The sequence below is a fragment of the Anomaloglossus baeobatrachus genome, chromosome 6, assembly GCF_048569485.1.
Source record: "Anomaloglossus baeobatrachus isolate aAnoBae1 chromosome 6, aAnoBae1.hap1, whole genome shotgun sequence".
Lineage (NCBI taxonomy): Eukaryota > Metazoa > Chordata > Amphibia > Anura > Aromobatidae > Anomaloglossus > Anomaloglossus baeobatrachus.
Window position 1 is genome coordinate 402,907,274 of NC_134358.1, and position 20,323 is coordinate 402,927,596.

The following is a 20,323-nucleotide window of genomic DNA, read 5'->3' on the forward strand; positions in this document are numbered from 1 at the left end:
AAGGCATTTATCAAGTGTTGTAGTGAACATTTTGAAACCAAATCTCTCCAACAAATTAATGTGTGGCAGATGGCAAAAAACAAGGGAACATTTTTCTCATAGTTAGGGTCATTTTTTTTACACAGTGGCTGTATTGTATATGTGACATTCATTTTATTTTACAGGCCAGTTCATTGATTTCAATAACAAATTACTCTTGCCTTATTTATGTTTTACTTTGGACAATAAAATACTTTTTCAAAGAACAAAAGCATTTTTGTGTTGACATTATTTAGGACATACCTTTTGTGGTTTTCTGCTGATGGGGCTTATTTTTTGCAGTATAAGATGCATTTTTTGGAGTATATGTGACTTTTTAATTGTTTTTTTGAGGGGGAGACAGCTTGACTTAAAAACAGTTTCCTTATATTGTATTACTTTTTTTATAGTTAAATCAAATAAAAGAAATGTGTTGCCTTATTTTAAGAGCCATAGCTTTTTTTATTTTTCCATTGAAGGAGCTGTGTGGCCAGGGGCTTAACTGTGCTTCTTCGTAGGGGACCTGCCTAAACTAGTGCCTATATCACGTGTGACTCGCACAATTATCGGATCGCATCGCATCCCTTGTCTGGCTTCTCTCCTGATAGGAGCGGGTCTGCTGCATGTATTTCTATGTAGCTGAAACGCTCCTGTCCAGAGAGTGTGCGGCCATGCCGGGTGATGCCGATGCGAGACTCGCCGAGTCACTCGTAAGTGTGACTCCGGCCGATTGCTCATCCTCAGATGCATATTCAAGGGTAATGTATTGCTGCACAGAGACTAGCCACCTCCCTACACTGCAGTACATGCTGGTCCCCAATGAGAGGCCATTAGCTGACACTGGCTTTCCCATAATGGGTGGCGTATGACAGCAACGTCATGTGCTGCCAGTCTCATCACGCTGAAGTCATCTGCCAGCTTATGCGCCAGGTATGTAGGAGAATACCACTCATAGGCCCCAATGCAAACTTTGGACTGATGTCCCCACCTGCATGTAGGTCCAAATTTTACATTGGGGCTCATCAAACTCTAGTCACACCACTGTGTGTGAGGCTTATTCTTCCATGACCAAAACACAGCAATTCTCACTGTTTGTTTTTCCCTTCCTTTATGGCCTTCAGTGGCTTGGATAAATAGCAAGTTCAATTTATAGATATTATTGTCATTGCCGACATGGCAATACCAAATATAGTTTCTTTATATTTATTACTTATTTGCAACAAATTATGGTTTTTCTTAAGTTTTCATATTGTAAAAGCTGTAACTTTTTTATTTTCTTGTAGATGCAGCTTTATGAGGGCTTGTTTTTTTTGCAGATCAAGTTGTAGTTGGTATTTATTTATCTCACATATATGGCAATATTAATTACTAATCACTTATAGACATGATCATGACTGTCCCAATCAGTATGTCTTTGGCATGTGAGAGGAAACACACAAACATGGGAAGAACATACAAACTCCCTGGAGATGTTGGTGGGACTTGAACCCAGGACCCCAGCTATGCAAGACTGCAGTGCTAACCACTGAGCCACCATGCGTCTCCAAATATGGATATCATTTTGGGGAACATTTTGCTATTTTAATCAATTTTCATTTTCACTTTTCAAAACAAGTTATGCCATCAGTGTTTTTTGTTTATTTTTATTACCAATCATTTATATTTAATACTTTTTCAGACGAAAATCTAATTTTGCAAAAAAATTATTTTTTGTGTCGCCATAATGTTTTACATTTTTTTTTCATTGATAAAGTTGGGGGAGCTTGTTTTTTTCAGGACAAACTAGTTTTTATTAGTATTTTTTTTTTTTTTATTACTGGGACTTTTTGATCTCTTCTTTTTGAACTATTGTTAGGCCTCTAGTTACCATGGTAGTCTTGCACTCTGTCAATAATCAATATGTGGCATTTGCTACTGATTGCAGCATCTACATGATTAAAATGTCAGGATCAATGTTGGCACCGAAACTGCGGTGTCAACTATAACACCTTACACTTTTTCTTTTTTTTCTATTAAGTGCAGGCTCAGCAGCTGAGCCTGCAGAGCCCGACTCTAGAATGGCAATTCACATAAGATGGAACCAACACCAGGTTGTCACTATATAAACTATATCCACCACCATTCAGTCATCTTTAACAGCATTGCTGCAACCCCCTCATAAGAGCCCAGCTATCCCACTTATCTAAGGAAATGCCTTATAACATTGTCCTGCGTTTTATGTTAATTGGCGCCGTCTCGTTCATTCGGCGCCTCCGGACAATGCTTGACACCTCCTCTGTCCACAAATTTGCTGTCCTCCTGCCTTAATTTATGTTGTTGATGTCAACCCCACTGTCTCTTCTCTACTATGCAGGTGCAACAGTTTAACAGACTGTGTGGATAATGTAGGGGAGGGGACAGAGGAGGCGCTGAACACATTTAGGAGACACCCATTGGACTACACAGGGCCAATAAGCATGTGGAGCGGGACTAACAAAGAGTTCTTTCTTTGGTATGCGGGATAGCTGGACTCTTATGAAGTGATTGCAGGTGTCCTTTTAAATATAACTGAAAGGTAGTGGATATAGCCACCTCAGAAAATGCTATTTTAAAGGGTCTCTGACAGTAAAGAATGATGGTTGAAACAAAGTACAGGCACTCGGTGCATCATGGGGTGGCAAAACATTTAAATACACAGGTACCTGTATCTATGTTTTGATGTAGTGTTGGAAATAAAGATTGTCTCTAGTTTTTACTATAAGGTATAGCCTTTTTTTTTATCATATACTACATGGCAACTATGGCCAGACAGTGGTTTCATGACTGAAGATCGCAGTAAGGCAATGCTACATATTGAGTGCATATGTAGATGTCCCGCCCTGAGGACATTTTCAGCAAGCACTGCAGCTTCTAATGTAAACATTTTTAGTGTCACTTTGGTGAGTATGGGCCTACTGTGCCACAGGCCCTGGCTTACCTTGGAGGGCATGACTAAAGGGGGCTTTACACGCTACGATATCGTTAATGTTTGGTCGCTGGGGTCAAGTTGTTATTAACGCACATCCGGCGTCATTAACGATATCGCAGCGTGTGACACTGACCAGCGACCTTAAGCGACCTCAAAAATGGTGAAAATCGTTCACCATGGAGAGGTCGTCCCAAACTCAAAAATCGGTAAGGGTTGTTTATCCAGGTGGTTCATCGCTCATGCGGCAGCACACATCGCTATGTGTGACACCGCAGGAGCGAGGAACGTCTCCTTACCTGCCGCCGGCCATAATGCGGAAGGAAGGAGGTGGGCGGGATGTTACGTCCCGCTCATCTCCGCCCCTCCGCTTTGATTGGCCGGCCGCTTAGTGACGTTGCGGTGACGTCGCTGTGATGCCGAACGTCCCTCCCCCTTGAAGGAGGGATTGTTCGGCAGTCACAGCGATGCCGCCGACCAGGTAAGTACATGTGAGGCTGCCGTAGCGATAATGTTCGCTACGGCAGCGATCACAAACAATCGCATGCACGACGAGGGCGGGTACTTACACTCTCGCTATCACTACAAATTGCTAGCGATATCGCTACCGTGTAAAGCCCCCTTAAGTGTCTACCTGGTTTTCACTAGAGCCACTGATGGTGTGTTTAGCTGTGCTGCAGGTAGCCATCAGGTACTTCTCCAGGGCAGTCCTCAGTACTTCAACAGTTGATAAGAGGGGTCAAGAATGCAGGTACAGACTTTGGGTATCCAACAGGATAGCAAGAACAGACTGGACTGCTAATACAGACAGGTCGGTTGATACAAGCTGAATTGCTGGCACCGACGGGACGGCTGATACAGACTCAACTGACGGTACTGGCAGGACAACTGGAACTGGCTGGATGGCTGGTACAGGCTGGATGGCTGATGCTAGCAGGCTGGCTGGTATAGGCTAGATTGCAGGTACAAGCTGGAACGTAGAGGGGATGCAGAGCATGGGTACGGAAATGCTGGGCAGGTATGGTCACATGATGACCCCTCAAACAAGTAAGAAGAGCTGAATAATATCAGTGTTTAATTTGCAAACTGTTAGGATTTTGTAAGCTGCATGTCATGATTACACCACTCATAGTGACCTATGGAAGCTGTGAGTAAGAGCTCAGCCACCAAACAGATCAAGGGCATGCTGAGCTTTCACTATGATGACAACCCATTCGTCCAATTTGAGGGAGTGGCATGTATATCTGTATTATTATGAAAAACAAATTGAGGTAGACAAAAAGCGCAGATAGGGTCTTACCCGAGTAGAGTAGTGGATTTGAAGGGATCAGGAAGGCTCACCTGTAGTAGTTATGAGCGTTACAACCACTATTAAAACATGTACCATCAGCTGCTGCAGCTACCCGGTGGAAGATGATGAGTGTAGATCAAATAAAGGCTTAAATGCCGCTCTGCCATTGAAGATAATTCAAATTATTAGGAATCAGGATCTTTATTCGACTACGCTTTCTCCTTGTACAGGACCAAAAATCACATTGGGATACAGGCAGAAACAGAGGAGGTATATAGACACCCAGGGTAATTGATGCTTTTGCAATGTAGTCCATAGTTGGTACCCTTTATATATCTGTTTATACTACAATTAGCGGTCTTCATTCTTCAGTGGTTCCTATCTATTATTTTTATTTCTCTCTTGTATTCGTCACATTTTTTCTTCATGGTTTTTCTCCCTCTAATATCTTTTTGTTCTAATATCATTCCACCTTGATAAACCTATTGGTTACTTCTATATATCCATTGATTTTCTCCATAGCTAAGCACTGGGTCTTTGCACAAGCGCAGTAATCTTTTTTTCTCCACAGTGTTGTACTCAAATAACCTCAGGGAGCATGCGCTGCTCTCCTTTTTCCCATGGTAGTCCATTAGCATAACCTTCCAGCGCAGGCGCACATAGAGTCTGCTCGCCTGCAAGTCCTTTCAATCCTACAGCATGCCAATGCAGTCATCGCTTTAATGTATTATACATTTACATGTCCCATTCTGATTTTATATCCTTTATATCCCTCATTTATTATTTTTAATAAACTTGATAATTTCCCCCCAGCACAATATAGTACTGTATATTGTAGAGGGGTTTATGCTCCATTGAATCTCACAAGCACCAAACACCATCTGAATACATTAGGGCTCTGATTTAACCACACATTTCCCTTTTTAATATTTCATAATAATGTACAATTTTCAAACAAATATGTTTTATTATTTTAATAGTTTTTTCACATTTCTATATGCATTTCATCTTCTTACTTATGTGAATTAACGAAAAGTTCTCCATTATGTCTATGATATTTCTTATTTTCTTCTTTCACATTCTCCCTGGTGAATCATCTCATATTGTTCCACACTTGCTTCCATCGTCTGTAACTGTCTGGGTTTGTTTCCCATTCAGACCTTTGAAGTGATCACACAAATAATTATATTTTTATATATTTTTTTTTAATTCAACATGTAATTTGCTGCCAGCTATCCAAAAGATAATTTTTAATATTTATTCTATGTCTATCATTCTTCTCCAAGTACAGTACATTGATGTTTTTTCTCTGATTTTAGATGCATTTTAACCCCTTCATGAGCTAGGACGTAACGGTACTTCCTAAATCATGAAGGGGTGATCACCACCAGCTGCTACAGTGAGCTGGTGGTGATGCCCGCACATATCAGCTGATTTGAACAGCAGACATGGGTACCTCACAGGCGCAGGTGGATCCGTGATCCACCCGCGCCTGTTAACTCCTTCAATCGCGCTGTCAAAATGTGACAGTGTTATTTAAAGCGCCACAGTGGGGAATGGGCCTTCGGAGGCCTTGTGACGCGACCACGGGGAGCCCAGAGCGCTGGCTGTAACAAGAACGCAGCATTTCTCCTGATCAGAACGATGCTGCTCTAATCAGGAGAAATGAATGAGGGATCAGACTGCTGATCCTTATAGTGCTCTGGGAAACTAGTAAAATAAATAAAACAAGTAAATAAAAAGTTTTTAAAAATTTTAAAAAAATTAAAATAACTAAAAGTTCAAATCACCCTCTATTTGCCCCATTGAAAATTAAAGGGTTAAAAAATGAAAAAATATACATAAATTTGGTATCGCCGCGTTCAGAAATTCCAGATCTATGAAAATATGAAATCAATTATTCTGATCGGTAAACGGTGTAGCAGCAAAAAAATTCCAAACACCAAAATTACGTTTTTTGGTTGTTGCATATTTTGCGCAAAATGCAATAACAGGCGATCAAAATGTAGCATCTGCATAAAAATGGTACCCTTGAAAACATCAGCTCGAGACGCAAAAAATAACCCGTCACTGACCCCATATCCTGAAAAATGAGAACGCTTAAGTGCGCCACTTTTTTGGACAAACTTCTGATTTTTTTTAACACCTTAGATAAAAGTAAACTATACATATTTGGTGTCTACGAACTCACACTGACCTGATGCATCACACCGATTCATCAGTTTTACCAAATAGTGAACACGGTGAATAAAATACCCCCAAAACAGTAGTTCACACTTTTTTTTTCAATTTTTCCGCACTTGGAATTTTTTTGTGACAGTATATGGTAAAACTCATGATTTCATTTAAAAGTACAACTCGTCCCTCAAACACAAGTTCTCATATGGCAAGATTGATGTAAAAATAAAATAGTTACGGATCTCAGAAGAAGGAGAGCAAAAAATAAAAACGAAAAACGGGGGTGAAGGGGTTAAACTGTGAACTCTATCCATGACAGCAAACACACAAAAAAATTGGGACTAAGTGAAAATATAAAAAAGTTAAATAAAATGTGTAAAAAAGTTTAAAAAAAACAAACAAAAAAAGGCACACAAATCAAAACATCCTGTTTAGCCACTAAAAACACAGCTTTTGTATTCAAACAAAAGAGCAAGCAAAGAAATAACCTAACACATAATTGGTATCACTGCGTCTGGAACGACCTGATCTATAAAAATGTCACGTTACTTATTCTGTATGGTGAATACATTTAAAAACACCAAAAATGGAAGTTTTTCATTATACTGACACACAAGAAAGTGAATAAAAAGTGATCAAAAAGTCATATGTAAAAAAGAATAATAGAAATGAAAACACCAAGCCGTTCCTCAAAAAAAACCTCCAAAAATAGCTAATTCAGAAAAAAAATAAAAAAGTTACAGCTCTCTAAATATGGCGATGCAAAAACAAATTATTTTTGTATGATATAGATTTAAGTGTAAAAGTAGCAAAGCATAAAAAACTGATATACATATGGTATGACTGTAACCTTAGTGATCTGAAGAATAAATTTGTCTTATTACTTTTACCGCACAATGAACTGTGCAAAAAAAAATAAAAAAAATAAGGGAATTGTGGGTTTTATTTATTCTTCATCTGAAAAATCTGAATAAGGCTACATTCACATGACCCCCTATCTTTTGTAGACAGCTAGGGTAAAGCAAACGGCTGCAGCCTGCAAACCACAGCTGGCAGCTTCACCATGGCTGGTAATCCAAAACAGAGGGCACCCCACGCTGTTATTTTAATTAAATAAATAATTTAAACAAAAAACACGGGGTCCAAATTGGATCACCAGCCAATGTAAAGCAGACAGCTGTGGTCTGGTATTCTCAGACTAGAGAGGTCCGCCGTTATTGGACACTCCCCAGCCTAAAAATAGCAGGCTACAGCTGCCCCAGAAGGCTACATTCACATGACCCCATATCTTTTGTAGACAGCTAGGGTAAAGCAAATGGCTGCAGCCTGCAAACCACAGCTGACAGCTTCACCATGGCTGGTAATCCAAAACAGAGGGCACCCCACGCTGTTATTTTAATTAAATAAATAATTTAAAACAAAAAACACGGGGTCCAAATTGGATCACCAGCCAATGTAAAGCAGACAGCTGTGGTCTGGTATTCTCAGACTAGAGAGGTCCGCCGTTATTGGACACTCCCCAGCCTAAAAATAGCAGGCTACAGCTGCCCCAGAAGTGGCGCATCCATTAGATGTGCCAATCCTGGCGTTTTGCCCCAACTCATCCCGTTGCCCTGGTGCGGTGGCAAACGGGGTAATATATGGGGTTGGTGCCAGATGTGTAATGTCACCTGGCATCAGGCCCTGGGGTTAGTGATGTCACGCGTCTATCAGATACCCGACATCACCAACCCAGTCAGTAATAAAAAAAAATTGACAACAAAAAAAGTTTTATTTGAAAAAACACTCCGCAAAACATTCCCTCTTTCGCCAATTTATTGAAAAGTACAATGAAATCCGGGTCCGGCGTAATACAATAAGGGGGTCCCATGACGATCCATACCATAGTCACTGTCCCAGTCAATGAAGAACAGAATGTTCCCCATTGGCTGGGAGAGCAGTGCAGAGACCTGAGCTAACATCAATAGGTCAGCCCAGGTTACTGCAGGGGATGACGAGTGCTGCTGTCAGGAGGTTAGATGAGATCATTTCCTGCTGTGACGATCTCCTGCACTCCTGACGTCAGCGCTGTCACTGACTTCTATGCCTGCCGCGTTCTCAGCAAACAATCGCGGGAGCCCGTTACGTCACTGCTAGTGACAGTCTTGGGCCGCCTGCGAGACTTGATGTGAGAATGCTGTGGACATAGAAGGCAGTGACAGTGTTGACTTCAGGAGAGCAGGAGATCATCACAGCAGGTAATGATCTCATCTAACCTCCTGACAGCAGTGCTCGTCATCCCCACTGCTGCCCGTGCTGCAGTGTGAGAAGCTGCTGATACTGCAGTGCAGGCAGCCGCAGGGCTGGAGCGGGACACAGACTGCATGGGCACCCGACGGAGGTCACACGGAAGTGCTTCCATATGGCTTCCAGGGATTTTGAGGGCCCATTGACTTGTATTGAGTCACGTTCCGTTATTACGGAACAGAATAGGACATGTTCCATAATAACGGAACGGACATACGGCATCCGATGTGTTTTTTTGTAGGATCGGATGCATACGGAAGTTCTTCCATGTGCAACCGATCCTACACAAAAGACATTGAAAAGATGGTCCTGTCCGTGGGTCTGCAAAAAAACAGGAACTGACCAGGACAAACGGAATGGCTATGTGAATGAGCCCTAAAAAGTGATCAAAAAAATGATATGCTCCCCAAAATGGTACCAAATAAATATCCAACTCGTCTCTCAAAAAATAAGCCCCCATACAGCCCCCTTCACCAAAAAAATAAAAAACTTACAGCTCTCAGAGTTTGAGACAGAAAAACTATTTATGATAAAAAAAAAGCATTTTTACTGTACTGTGTGATAGAAGTAGAACATAAATAAAATAACATAAATCTGGTATCACTGTAATCGCACTGACCCACAGAATAAATCCATCTTATCAATAATACCACAGGGTGAACCATGCAAAAATAATAATAAAACAACCCTATGCTTGTACTGCAGTCTATTTCTTCATTCTGCCGCCAAAAAATCTGAATAAGGCTTGGTTGATATTTATCCTGCGCTGTCCATTGAGCACTTATGTTGGAGTTTCCATGTAAATCCCAAAAAACGCGATTTAGACAAAACCCTCATTGGAACCACTCACTCTAATGAGGCAGATGGAGACACTTTGGACTCCGTTTAGGCTCTGTTCCGTCCCGGCAATGTCCCATCATTTTAGACGTCTTTTTAGCGCACAAATGTGGATGACCACAGCTCTATGCATGCCTAGAAAGATGAACACCAGCGAAACAGATGCCAAACGGAGCCCAAAGTGTCTCCTTCTGCCTCATTAGGAAGAAAAAGAGCAGAGGCACTGAACAAAGTGAACGAATTGATGGCCAGGCTCACCCGAGAAAGCAAACACAGGCACAACTCTGGTAAGGGTAGACTGCTGCACTCATTGTCACTCGCCAGGTGGATAGGAATTCAGAAGATGTGATAAAAAAAGGACAATATAGAGGTGCTGTCTCTCCACTGCACTTATTCTTTCAGCTTAGCTGGTGCATCATTGCTGCAGCTAATCAGTAGTCACTGGAGTGACGGATGGGTAATCCTTCTTGCCATTTTTTGTCCACAGAAGTGATGCACCTATACGCCCCAGTGGTATGGGGTACTCAGTCCTGGACCGTATATGTACGGGGACAGTTCACTGGGCGTGCCGGTGCCTGGTTCCGTGACCCTGAGGGTCAGTTGAAGGGGGTTATGTACAGGGGACTGTTAATAAAGTTTGTATCGTGACGCCACTTGCGGGTTGCGGTTACGGAGATGGAACCGCCGCTGCACAGTTTCTCACCGCTGGGGTTGATGTTAGTGGCAGACTAGATGTTGGGCCCTCCGGAGTGCGGGACGGCATCGCCGGTAAATAATGAGGACGAGGCAAGAGCTCCAGTCAGGTGTTTTACTCACTGGTTAGGAGATTGCCCAAGAGCATACTGGTTCACTGCTGGTAAGTCGCTGGTTATCCAGTGCAAGATCCAGGTGGTTAACGTTGTCAGTGTAAATGTCCTGTTTGTCCTCGCTGTCCAGCGTTCATCAGAAGGAACTTGGGCTGAGCTCCAGCTCACAAGCCCCAAGCTCCACAATGGCAAGATAAGCTGTGGGTCGTCCCACCAGCACTGGTGCTCTCCTGCACCCAGTCTGGTCTCAGGGGACTTCCTTCCAGCCAAGCTCACTATGTGTCATGGCTACCTCCTCTTATACCCCATGTGGCACCCGCCCCCCAGTGGTTTTCCTGGTGACTGGGAAGTCCCATACTACTAAATGGCTAACTCTTCCTGTCCACCCCACTTCACTCCCCCTGTGGGGAAGGCACCTAACTGCATGTGAAATGTGTATTGGTTTGAGCACCGGCAAACCACCTGTTACTTACCCCAGACAGATACTGCTCCTTAATTGAGTTGCAGTACCCTGTAGCGACCAGAGCCTCAGGGGCGCTACACACCCTCCTCAAGGGAAGAGGAAGTGAGGAGCCGATGAGGGACCCAGGAAGGTGAGTGTATCAGTAGGTGAGTGCATTTTTCTTAATTTATTTTTAAACTACAATGGGTCTGTTTATAAAATGGAGGTGTGGACAACCCCTTTAAATTTTTCATCATGGATGAGGCATATATTTTACGTGACTCTCTCCTCACATGTGGAAAAGCAAATTGTGGTGGCTGTTATGTGCAGCCGGCACAGTATGATTCTGGCATACAAGCTTTGATGAATAGGGGCCCATGTGTATTAACTCTTAGGCCATGTGCACATACTGTGTTTTTAATGCGTTTCTTGATGCAGATTTATCTCAAATCTACATGACTATCCTTATGCCAGCAAAGATAATGAGAATTTTGAAGTGTTGTACACTTGCTGCTTATTTTTTCCTTGCAGATTTTGTGCAGAAAATACCGTAATCTACAGCATCTCAATTCTTGGTGCGTTTTCCCTGTGCTTTTCAGCCCTGCCTCCTATAGACTTCATTAGGAAAATGCACCACGTTTTTGGTTTGTTTATCTGCCAGAAGATGCACATTTGGTGCAAAATATTTCTGCACCAAATTCTCATCATGGTCACATAGCCTAATAGTAAATTTACACCCTGCAGATTTCTTCATTCATCTCAAGTAACACAATTTAGATAAATTGAATTGATTTTCTCTGGCATAAAATTCTGCAAGTAATTTCACCCTTGCTGTGGAGTTGTGTTTTTTTTTGTTCTATAATGCTGCTTTTTCTATCTACAATGATGCACTGTCCATAGAATGGACATAGTGGGTTTATCTAAACAGCTAATCACCTTTCTAAAGGCCGCTTTTCACACAACGACATCGCTAACGAGATATCACTGGGACATGTCGTTGCGTGTGACACATACGAGTGACCACTAACGATCCAAAATACTCAACAAATTGTTGATCGTTGACATGTCGTTCATTTCCCAAATATCATTGCTCATTTTGGACACAGGTTGTTCGTTGTTGCTGAGGCAGCACACATCGCTACATGTGACACCCAGGGAACGACGAATAACAGCGTTCCTGCGTCCTCCGGCAACGAGGTGGGAGTGACGTGAATGCGGCTGCTCTCCGCCCCTCCATTTCTATTGGTGTCCCGCTGATTGACATCGCTGTGACGCCGCACGAACCGCCCCCATAGGGTACTTTCACACTTGCGTTAATTTCCTTCTGGCGCAATCCGCCCTTTTGGAAAACAGCGGAATCCGTTAACGGATTCCGCTGTTTCCCATAGACTTGTATGGATCACGGATTGTGCCAAAAGTACCTGCGTTGCTTCCGCTGGCCGACGCTGCGTTGCTTCCGCCGGGCAGAAGGAATGCAGCATGTAATGTTTTTTGAGCGGCGGAATCCTTGATTTTTCACTGCGCATGCTAATTTTTTTTTTCATTTAATCACAGAAACTTTATTTTGTCTCTCGGTGGCTGAACGTTCAGCTGAGCGCCCTGCAGCCGGCTTTTGAGAGCGATCAGCTGAGCGCCCGGCAGCCAGCTATTGAGGGCGCTCAGCTGAGCGCCCGGCAGCCGGGTGATCAGCTGATCGTTCACAGTAGTCTGCTGCCGATAAAACTGTAAAAAAGAAAATAAAAAAAAAAAAGCTTTCCGTTGTTTTGTATGATCCGTTGCATCCGTTGTGCCATTATATGCATTGCATCCGTTACATCCGTCACACAATGCAATGCAACGGATGCCGTTCAACGCAAGTGTGAAACTAGCCTTAAAAAAAGAGGTTCGCCGGCCACAGTGACGTCGCTAGGTAGGTAAGTATGTGTGACGGGGCCTAGCGATATTGTGCGCCACGGGCAGCAATTTGCCCGTGATGCACAAACGACGGGGGCGGGATCTCACAGGGTGTAAAGCAGCCTTAACTTGTATGCCATAAAACTTAAGCAGCAGACAATCCTATGTACAAATCTGATCATAAATTTGCTTGGAGATATAATGTCCAAAGCTCCAGGGGACAACAGTGTACAGGAATTCTGCTAATAACAACTCGTAGTGGTTTACACACTGGATAGTATCCTTTACTCGCCTCAGGCCTTAGTTCTTGAATATATTCACAGGACATTTGGGCATAGTTGTGTAAATATACACATGCAGAAATTATATGCAGTTTTTTATATGGCACAAAAAAGTTTTCAAATATATTTAAATCATTAAATGATAATTTCCATATCTGTCATTCATGTCTGAGATGGGAATAACAGCATCAAAATGTCAGTGACAGGAGGTCGGGCTACGGAAACGGCAAACTGCTGCTAAGCTGTCTTGTTTTCGCCACGCTCCCGTGTAAGTGAATGGGAGTTATGTAAACAGCAGAACTTACCATGCTACACTGTCTCACATTTATGTAGTGAATACAATTTTTTATCTATGGCTGTGTTTCATTTTCATTGTTATTTCTGTATTTCTCTTTCATTTTAGGAAGTGCAGGACACCTCAACTGTACCAGTCACGCCATATGAGCCCTATTGACTATAATGTGATTTGTCTGGTTTCTGTCATAGTGTCTTTTTATTGGACAAAATAAATGCTATGACGTGCTTTTTAGGGTGCGTGCCCACAATCAGTGTTTGCAGCGTTTTGAATGCAGCGTGTTTTTGCTGCGTCCAAAATGCTGCGTTGTACAGTACAAGCACAATGGATGGGATTTCTAGAAATCCCATGCCCGCTGTGCGTCTGCGGAGTGCAATGAAAACTGACCTGCGGTGCAGCTTTCTGAGCCACAGACATGTCAATTCTTTGCTACGAAGTCGCCAGCATTCTCCACAGGGAGAACAGAAGAGAGAGACCACAGCGCCCCAAGCCCTGATTGTGGACACGAGCAGCTGCAGTTTCCTGCGTTCTCCTGCGGAGGAGACTCGCGACCCGGCAAGTCAGGACCCGATGCATCCAGGATGCAGCATGGGCTGCTCATGAGCACATACCCTTAAGCCACAACTTCAATTGAAGCGGCTCGTGTCGTCAACTCTGTTATTGGCTGCAGCCAGTGGTGTAGCAAAGAGGGAGCGGTCCGCCCTGGGTGGCACGTGTCAGGGGGGGTGGAATTTTGGCCACTCGCCTTCAGTTCTGCTGCCCCCGGGCCGAGTTCCGGGGACCGCAGTCCTGGGCAGGAAACTGTGTCTGCCGTCCCTTTAAGGCGCGCAGACCACAGCGTCCTCCTGGTTTGAGCTTCATCTGTGGGCGGAGCTACCATGCGGCCTGCTCAGTCCCACAGATGAAGGAGGCGCAGTGCCAGCCAGCGACCACCGGCGCTGTTTGGGCCCCCTCTCCTCCGTGACCGAGCGGTAAGTGCTACCCCCCTCCCACCCTCGACCTGTATACTCCCTCCCAGTCACCCGGTTTATGGGCCCCAGTGAGCTGCATGGGCTTCTCCACCCCCCCCCCCGGAGCCGCGTGTGCGGGCCCCCAGGAGCCGAGTCTATATGTCTATGTGTCTATATGTGCAGCAGAGTGTATGTATGTATGTATGTATGCAGTAGAGCTGTGTGTGTCTGTATGTATGTATGCAGCGGAGTTGTGTGTGTATGTATGTATGTATGCAGCAGCTGCAGAGTTGTGTGTCTTTATGTATGTGTGCAGCAGCTGCAGAGTTGTGTGTGTCTGTATGTATGCTGTAGAGTTGTGTGTCTGTATGTATGCAGCAGAGTTGTGTGTGTCTGTATGTATGCAGCAGAGCTGTGTGTATGTATGTATGCAGCAGAGCTGTATATGTATGTATGCAGTAGAGCTGTGTGCGTCTGTATGTATGTAGCAGATCTGTGTGTGTCTGTTTGTATGCAGCAGAGCTGTGTGTCTGTATGTATGCAGAAGAGCTGTGTGTGTCTGTATGTATGTAGCAGAGCTGTGTGTGTCTGTATGTATGTAGCAGAGCTGTGTGTGTGTCTGTATGTATGCAGTAGAGCTGTGTGTATGTATGCAGCAGCTCAGAGTTGTGTGTGTCTGTTTGTATGCTGCAGAGTTGTGTGTCTGTATGTATGCAGCAGAGCTGTGTGTATCTGTATGTATGCAGTAGAGCTGTATGTGTTTCTGTATGTATGCAGCAGAGCTGTGTGTCTGTTTGTATGCAGTAGAGCTGTGTGTCTGTATGTATGCAGTAGAGCTGTGTGTGTCTGTATGTATGCAGCAGAGCTGTGTGTGTCTGTATGTATGTAGCAGAGCTGTGTGTCTGTATGTATGTATGCAGTAGAGCTGTGTGTGTCTGTATGTATGTAGCAGAGCTGTGTGTGTCTGTATGCATGCAGCAGAGCTGTGTGTGTGTCTGTATGTATGCAGCAGAGCTGTGTGTGTATCTGTCTGTATGTATGCAGCAGAGCTGTGTGTGTCTATGTATGCAGCAGAGCTGTGTGTGTGTCTGTATGCAGCAGAGCTGTGTGTGTGTCTGTATGCAGCAGAGCTGTGTGTGTGTCTCTATGTATGCAGCAGAGCTGTGTGTGTCTGTATGTATGCAGCAGAGCTGTGTGTCTGTATGTATGCAGCAAAGCTGTGTGTGTGTCTGTATGTATGCAGCAGAGCTGTGTGTGTGTGTGTGTCTCTATGTATGCAACAGAGCTGTGTGTGTATCTGTCTGTATGTATGCAGCAGAGCTGTGTGTGTCTGTATGTATGCAGCAGAGCTGTGTGTGTCTCTATGTATGCAGCAGAGCTGTGTGTGTGTCTGTATGTATGCAGCAGAGCTGTGTGTGTGTATAATAGGCCTACATGTGTGTAAAAAGGTGAAAGGACTAATAGCAGGAGCCTACAATTAGATCTTTGATTGAAATTCCATGAAAAATAAATATTTTAATGGCTTTTTGGATTTCTGAAGGTTTCTGGATTATCGACGGCCAACGGAGGGGGGCGGCAAAATTGACGACCGCCCCGGGCGGCAAAAGCAGTAGCTATGCCACTGGCTGCAGCCTTTTTAAAAATGTACACAGAGTTGGGTGATATAAATTAACATGGATGGTCATTAACTGTGCCACTCGTATTGGTTTTCATACAGACGAGTGAAGGGGCCTAAGGCCTCAGTTTCCCTTGTGTTTTACACGGACAAATACAATCCAATTAAACAGTGTAAAACTGCGAGGCTGTGACCATCTGCAAATCTTTTCTGTCTGCATGAGAAAAGAATCGCAGTATGTTGTGTTAGGCAGCGAGTCTCGGCTCACACGCATCCATACAAGTCTATGATAGTGTGTGATACATTGCACTGCACTCGGATGTCCATCAGAGTGCAGGGTGATGTACGCAGAGCTGGGCAGCGGAAAAGAGGGAGAAAGTGCTCTCTCCTTCTTCTCTGCACCTGTGATGCAATCGTAAGATCGAATCACAGTCGCATGACACTCAGAAACAAAGCACAAGTGGAGCTGAGGCCTAAGGCTATGAGCGCACTTAGCGTTTTTACCTGCGTTTCCGCAGCGTTTTGAACTGCAGCGTTTTAATGCCAAAAGGCATGCGTTTTGATTTTCAAGAAAAGTCTATTGGATATAGTTATTTCTTGTGCGCACAATTCTGTTAAAAACGCAGCGTTTTAGTTGCAGAAATTTTGGCAAAAACTCAGCGTTTAAAGAATCAGAATGTCAATTGTTTTTGCCATTTTGGCAGCATTTTGCTAACATTGAAGTCAATGAGAAGTTGCAAAACGCAATCAACTTCAAAATTCTAGCGCTTAACATGCTTTTTTGATGCAGAAAACATACTTTTTTGGACCAATTAATGCGTTTTTGACAAAATATTAATGGCATGATATGTCCCTTTACACACACACATAGTCCAACAATTAATTTTATGAAAATCAATAAATAAATTTAATTTTATGCATAATTATTATCACAAAGTTAACATTTTAATAAAATAAGCCATTTTTTGTTTGATATTAATCTTGATATTTGTTATCATTTTTTTCCTTTTTTTTTTAAAGTGTTTGTATGTTTAAACTTTATTTAGCATTGTATTTTTAGTCAAAACGCATCTGATTTTAAGCAGTAAAAAAGCATCTAAATCGCGGTAAAAATGTGGTAAAAATGCAAGCCTATTTATAGCGTTTTTGTGGTCAAAACCAAATTAGACAAAGACCATTTCTGCCAGAGGATGCGTTTAAAACTGCAACTACTTCGACGCAAAGTGCGGACATAGCCTGAGACTGCTTAGAGTAGTAAGAGCTATTAGCATCAGATGTTATGTCTAATTACTTACCATATGGATACTCAAGCCCTGAAATTGTGTAGACATAGAAGGGTCTGAAAAATGGCCACATTTACATGTCAATAGCAGCATGAGCTAATGGTCACACATTTTCGTTTTTCATTGTAGGGGAAAGGAATGGAAAATAATATGCAGTAATAACGAAGACAATCTGAATAACCCAAAAGCCAAGTAAAAAGAAGGTCCCCTTAAAAATATAAAACAGATAAAATATATTAAATAATTTGTTAACAGTGGTGCAGTGGGTACGGAAAGTATTCAGACCTCTTCAAATTTGTCACTCTTTGTTTCATTGCAGCCATTTGGAAAATTCATTTTTGTCTCATTAGTGTACACTCTACACTCCATCTTGACAGAAAAAAACAGAAATAGAGACATTTTTGAAAATTTATTAAACAAGAAAAACTGAAATATCACATGGTCATAAGTGTTCAGACCCTTTGCTCAGTATTGAGTAGAAGTACCCTTTTGAGCTAATACAGCCATGAGTCTTCTTGGGAATGATGCAACAAGTTTTTCACACCTGGATTTGGGAATCCTCTGCCATTCTACCTTACAGATCCTCTCCAGTTCCATCCGGTTGGATGGCGAACGTTGGTGGATGGCCGTTTTGAGGTCTCTCCAGAAGTGCTCAATTGGGTTAAGGTCAGGGCTCTTGCTGGGTTAGTCAAGAATAGTTACAGAGTTGTTCTGAAGCCACTCCTTTGTTATTTTAGCTGTGTGCTTAGGATCATTGTCTTGTTGGATGGTGAACCTTCGGCCAAGTCTGAGTCCAGAGCACTCTGGAAGAGGTTTTCTTCCAGGATATCTCTGTACTTGGCCGCATTCATCTTTCCTTCAGTTGCAACTGTATCGTGGGTTGCGGTAATGGGAGTACCGCCGCTGCTGTAAGGAGTACCGTGGCAGATGGAGTTAAGCAGCCAGATGTTAGTCCCTCCACAAGTAGGGAAGGCCCCGGGCTCAGGGGTGTTGGTGGTTGTTTGGGAGAGCAGGGTGCAGAGGATCAGGGTACTCACTGCGGTAGTCGTGGTGCTGGATGAGGTTTATAAAGTAGACACACACACTGCAGGTAAACCAAAGTCTCTGTGTTTCACAGTCACTGCGGGGAGCCCATCCAGGTATCCGCTCCCATCGCTGTCTTTTGGTAGTCCAGAGCCTACCTCCATGTACAATTTAGTTGTCTGTTTGTAGCCCTGTGGCTTGAAGCTGTTAGGGCCCCACTCACTATGTGTCGTGTAACTGTGCTCTTGAGGGCTGGCACTTGGGACTTCAGTGGGCTGCTTTTCGGCTGGAAAACCCTGTCCCCCACTTTGTGCTGATGCCCCCAATCTCTGAGCTCTGTCGGAAGGTCCCTGAAGGTCACCTTCCTCTGCCGGTTAATTGCCAGGACGTTGAATCGGCTCCTGACCTAGGGTCCTGTACCTCGTCGTGCTCGGTACCGGTCAGTTTCTTTTGGGCTTGCTGATGCCGACAGTCCTCCTAGACTATGTCAGTCGCACCCTCTTCCAATGTCACTGCCATCGGTCCCCGACTCCTCTCGTCCCGGACCACCTGGAACCTGGAACCATGGGGGGTAGGCCCTGCACCCTGGGAAAGGATTGCAGTAGCCTGTGGCACCCTGATGTACTCAGGGGCGCCACACAACCAGTCATCCTGTCCCTGCAGCTGAAAAACACCCCCATAGCATAATGCCACCACCATGTTTCACTGTTGGGATTGTATTGGGCAGGTGATGAGCAGTGCCTGGTTTTCTCCACACATACCGCTTAAAATTATCACCAAAAAGTTTTCTCTTCGTCTCATCAGACCAGAGAATCTTATTTCTGATAGTCTGGGAGTCCTTCATGTGTTTTTTGCAAACTCTTTGCGGGCTTTCATATGACTTGCACTGAGGAGAGGCTTCCGTCGGGCCACTCTGCCATAAAGGCCTGACTGGTGGAGGGCTGCAGTGATAGTTGACTTTGTGGAACTTTCTCCCATCTCTCTGCTGCATCTCTGGAGCTCAGCCACAGTGATCTTGGAGTTCTTCTTTACCTATCTCATCAAGGCTTTTCTCCCACAATTGCTCAGTTTGGCTGGACGGCCAGGTCTAGGCAGAGTTCTGGTGGTCCCAAACTTCTTCTATTTAAGGATTATGGAGGCCACTGTGCTCTTAGGAACCTTGAGTACTACAGAAATTCTTGTGTAACCTTGGCCAGATCTGTGCCTCGCCACAATTCTGTCTCTGAGCTCCTTGGACAGTTCCTTTGACCTCATGATTCTCATTTGGTCTGACATGCACTGTGAGGTCTTATATAGACAGGTATGTGCCTTTCCAAATTAAGTCCTATCAGTTTAATTAAACACAGCTAGTCTCCAATGAAGGAGTAGAACCATCTCAAGGAAGATCACAAGGAAATTAACAGCATGTGACTTAAGCATTAGTGTGTGAGCAAAGGGTCTGAATACTTATGACCATGTGATATTTCAGTTTTTCTTGTTTAATAAATTTGCAAAAATTTCTATATTTCTGTTTTTTTCTGTCAAGATGGGGTGCAGAGTGTACATTAATGAGAAAAAAAAATAACTTTTTTGAATTTACCAAATGACTGCAATAAAACAAACAGTGGGAAATTTAAAGGGGTCTGAAAACTTTCTGTACCCACTGTATAGCCCTAGATTCCTAGACACAAATGCCAAATCTATAACTGGGCCCCTCAATTTAACAGTTTAAACAACTGATCTCCACTTATGCAGCAAATAAACAGTCTGGTCATCAGAGACACCAAATCTCATTTTCAACTGTAACTCAAATACCTTACATACGAGTTGTGTAGGTACATAGTGACGTCAGAGCACATATTCAAAGATCTGTCCATAATCAGTGATGTCACAGTTCAGGTATAATAAATTCAATTGTGTCACAATACCGAGATAATGAGCAGTAAAGTATCTGCACAGAGAAAATTATAATACTGACATCACAGTATCATGATAACCAAAGTAATAGCGCAGAAATGCCAGAGCGTTTCAGAAAACTCAGGCTATAATTCATGCTTTAGAATGAATTGGCCATAACTGAAAGAATGTTTTAGGTGTGGTATGCTACGGTGTGGGCTATGTGCATACTGTATATATCCCAAACCACCGATTTTATGTCTTTTATTACTAATGTAACCACACCCACTAAAACAATTATTAACT

At 43.3% G+C, this 20,323-nt stretch overlaps 1 long non-coding RNA gene across 1 annotated transcript; it reads right to left on the reverse strand.

The window, feature by feature from the left end:
• Window positions 1-5,266: 5,266 nt before the first annotated feature.
• On the reverse strand, window positions 5,267-20,006 carry LOC142244383 (uncharacterized). The gene is made up of 3 exons (XR_012724535.1): window positions 19,937-20,006; window positions 17,132-17,175; window positions 5,267-5,413 (listed from the first exon to the last, which is right to left on the reverse strand). It is a non-coding gene; the product is annotated as an uncharacterized LOC142244383 (long non-coding RNA).
• Between the last annotated feature and the right edge of the window lie 317 nt (window positions 20,007-20,323).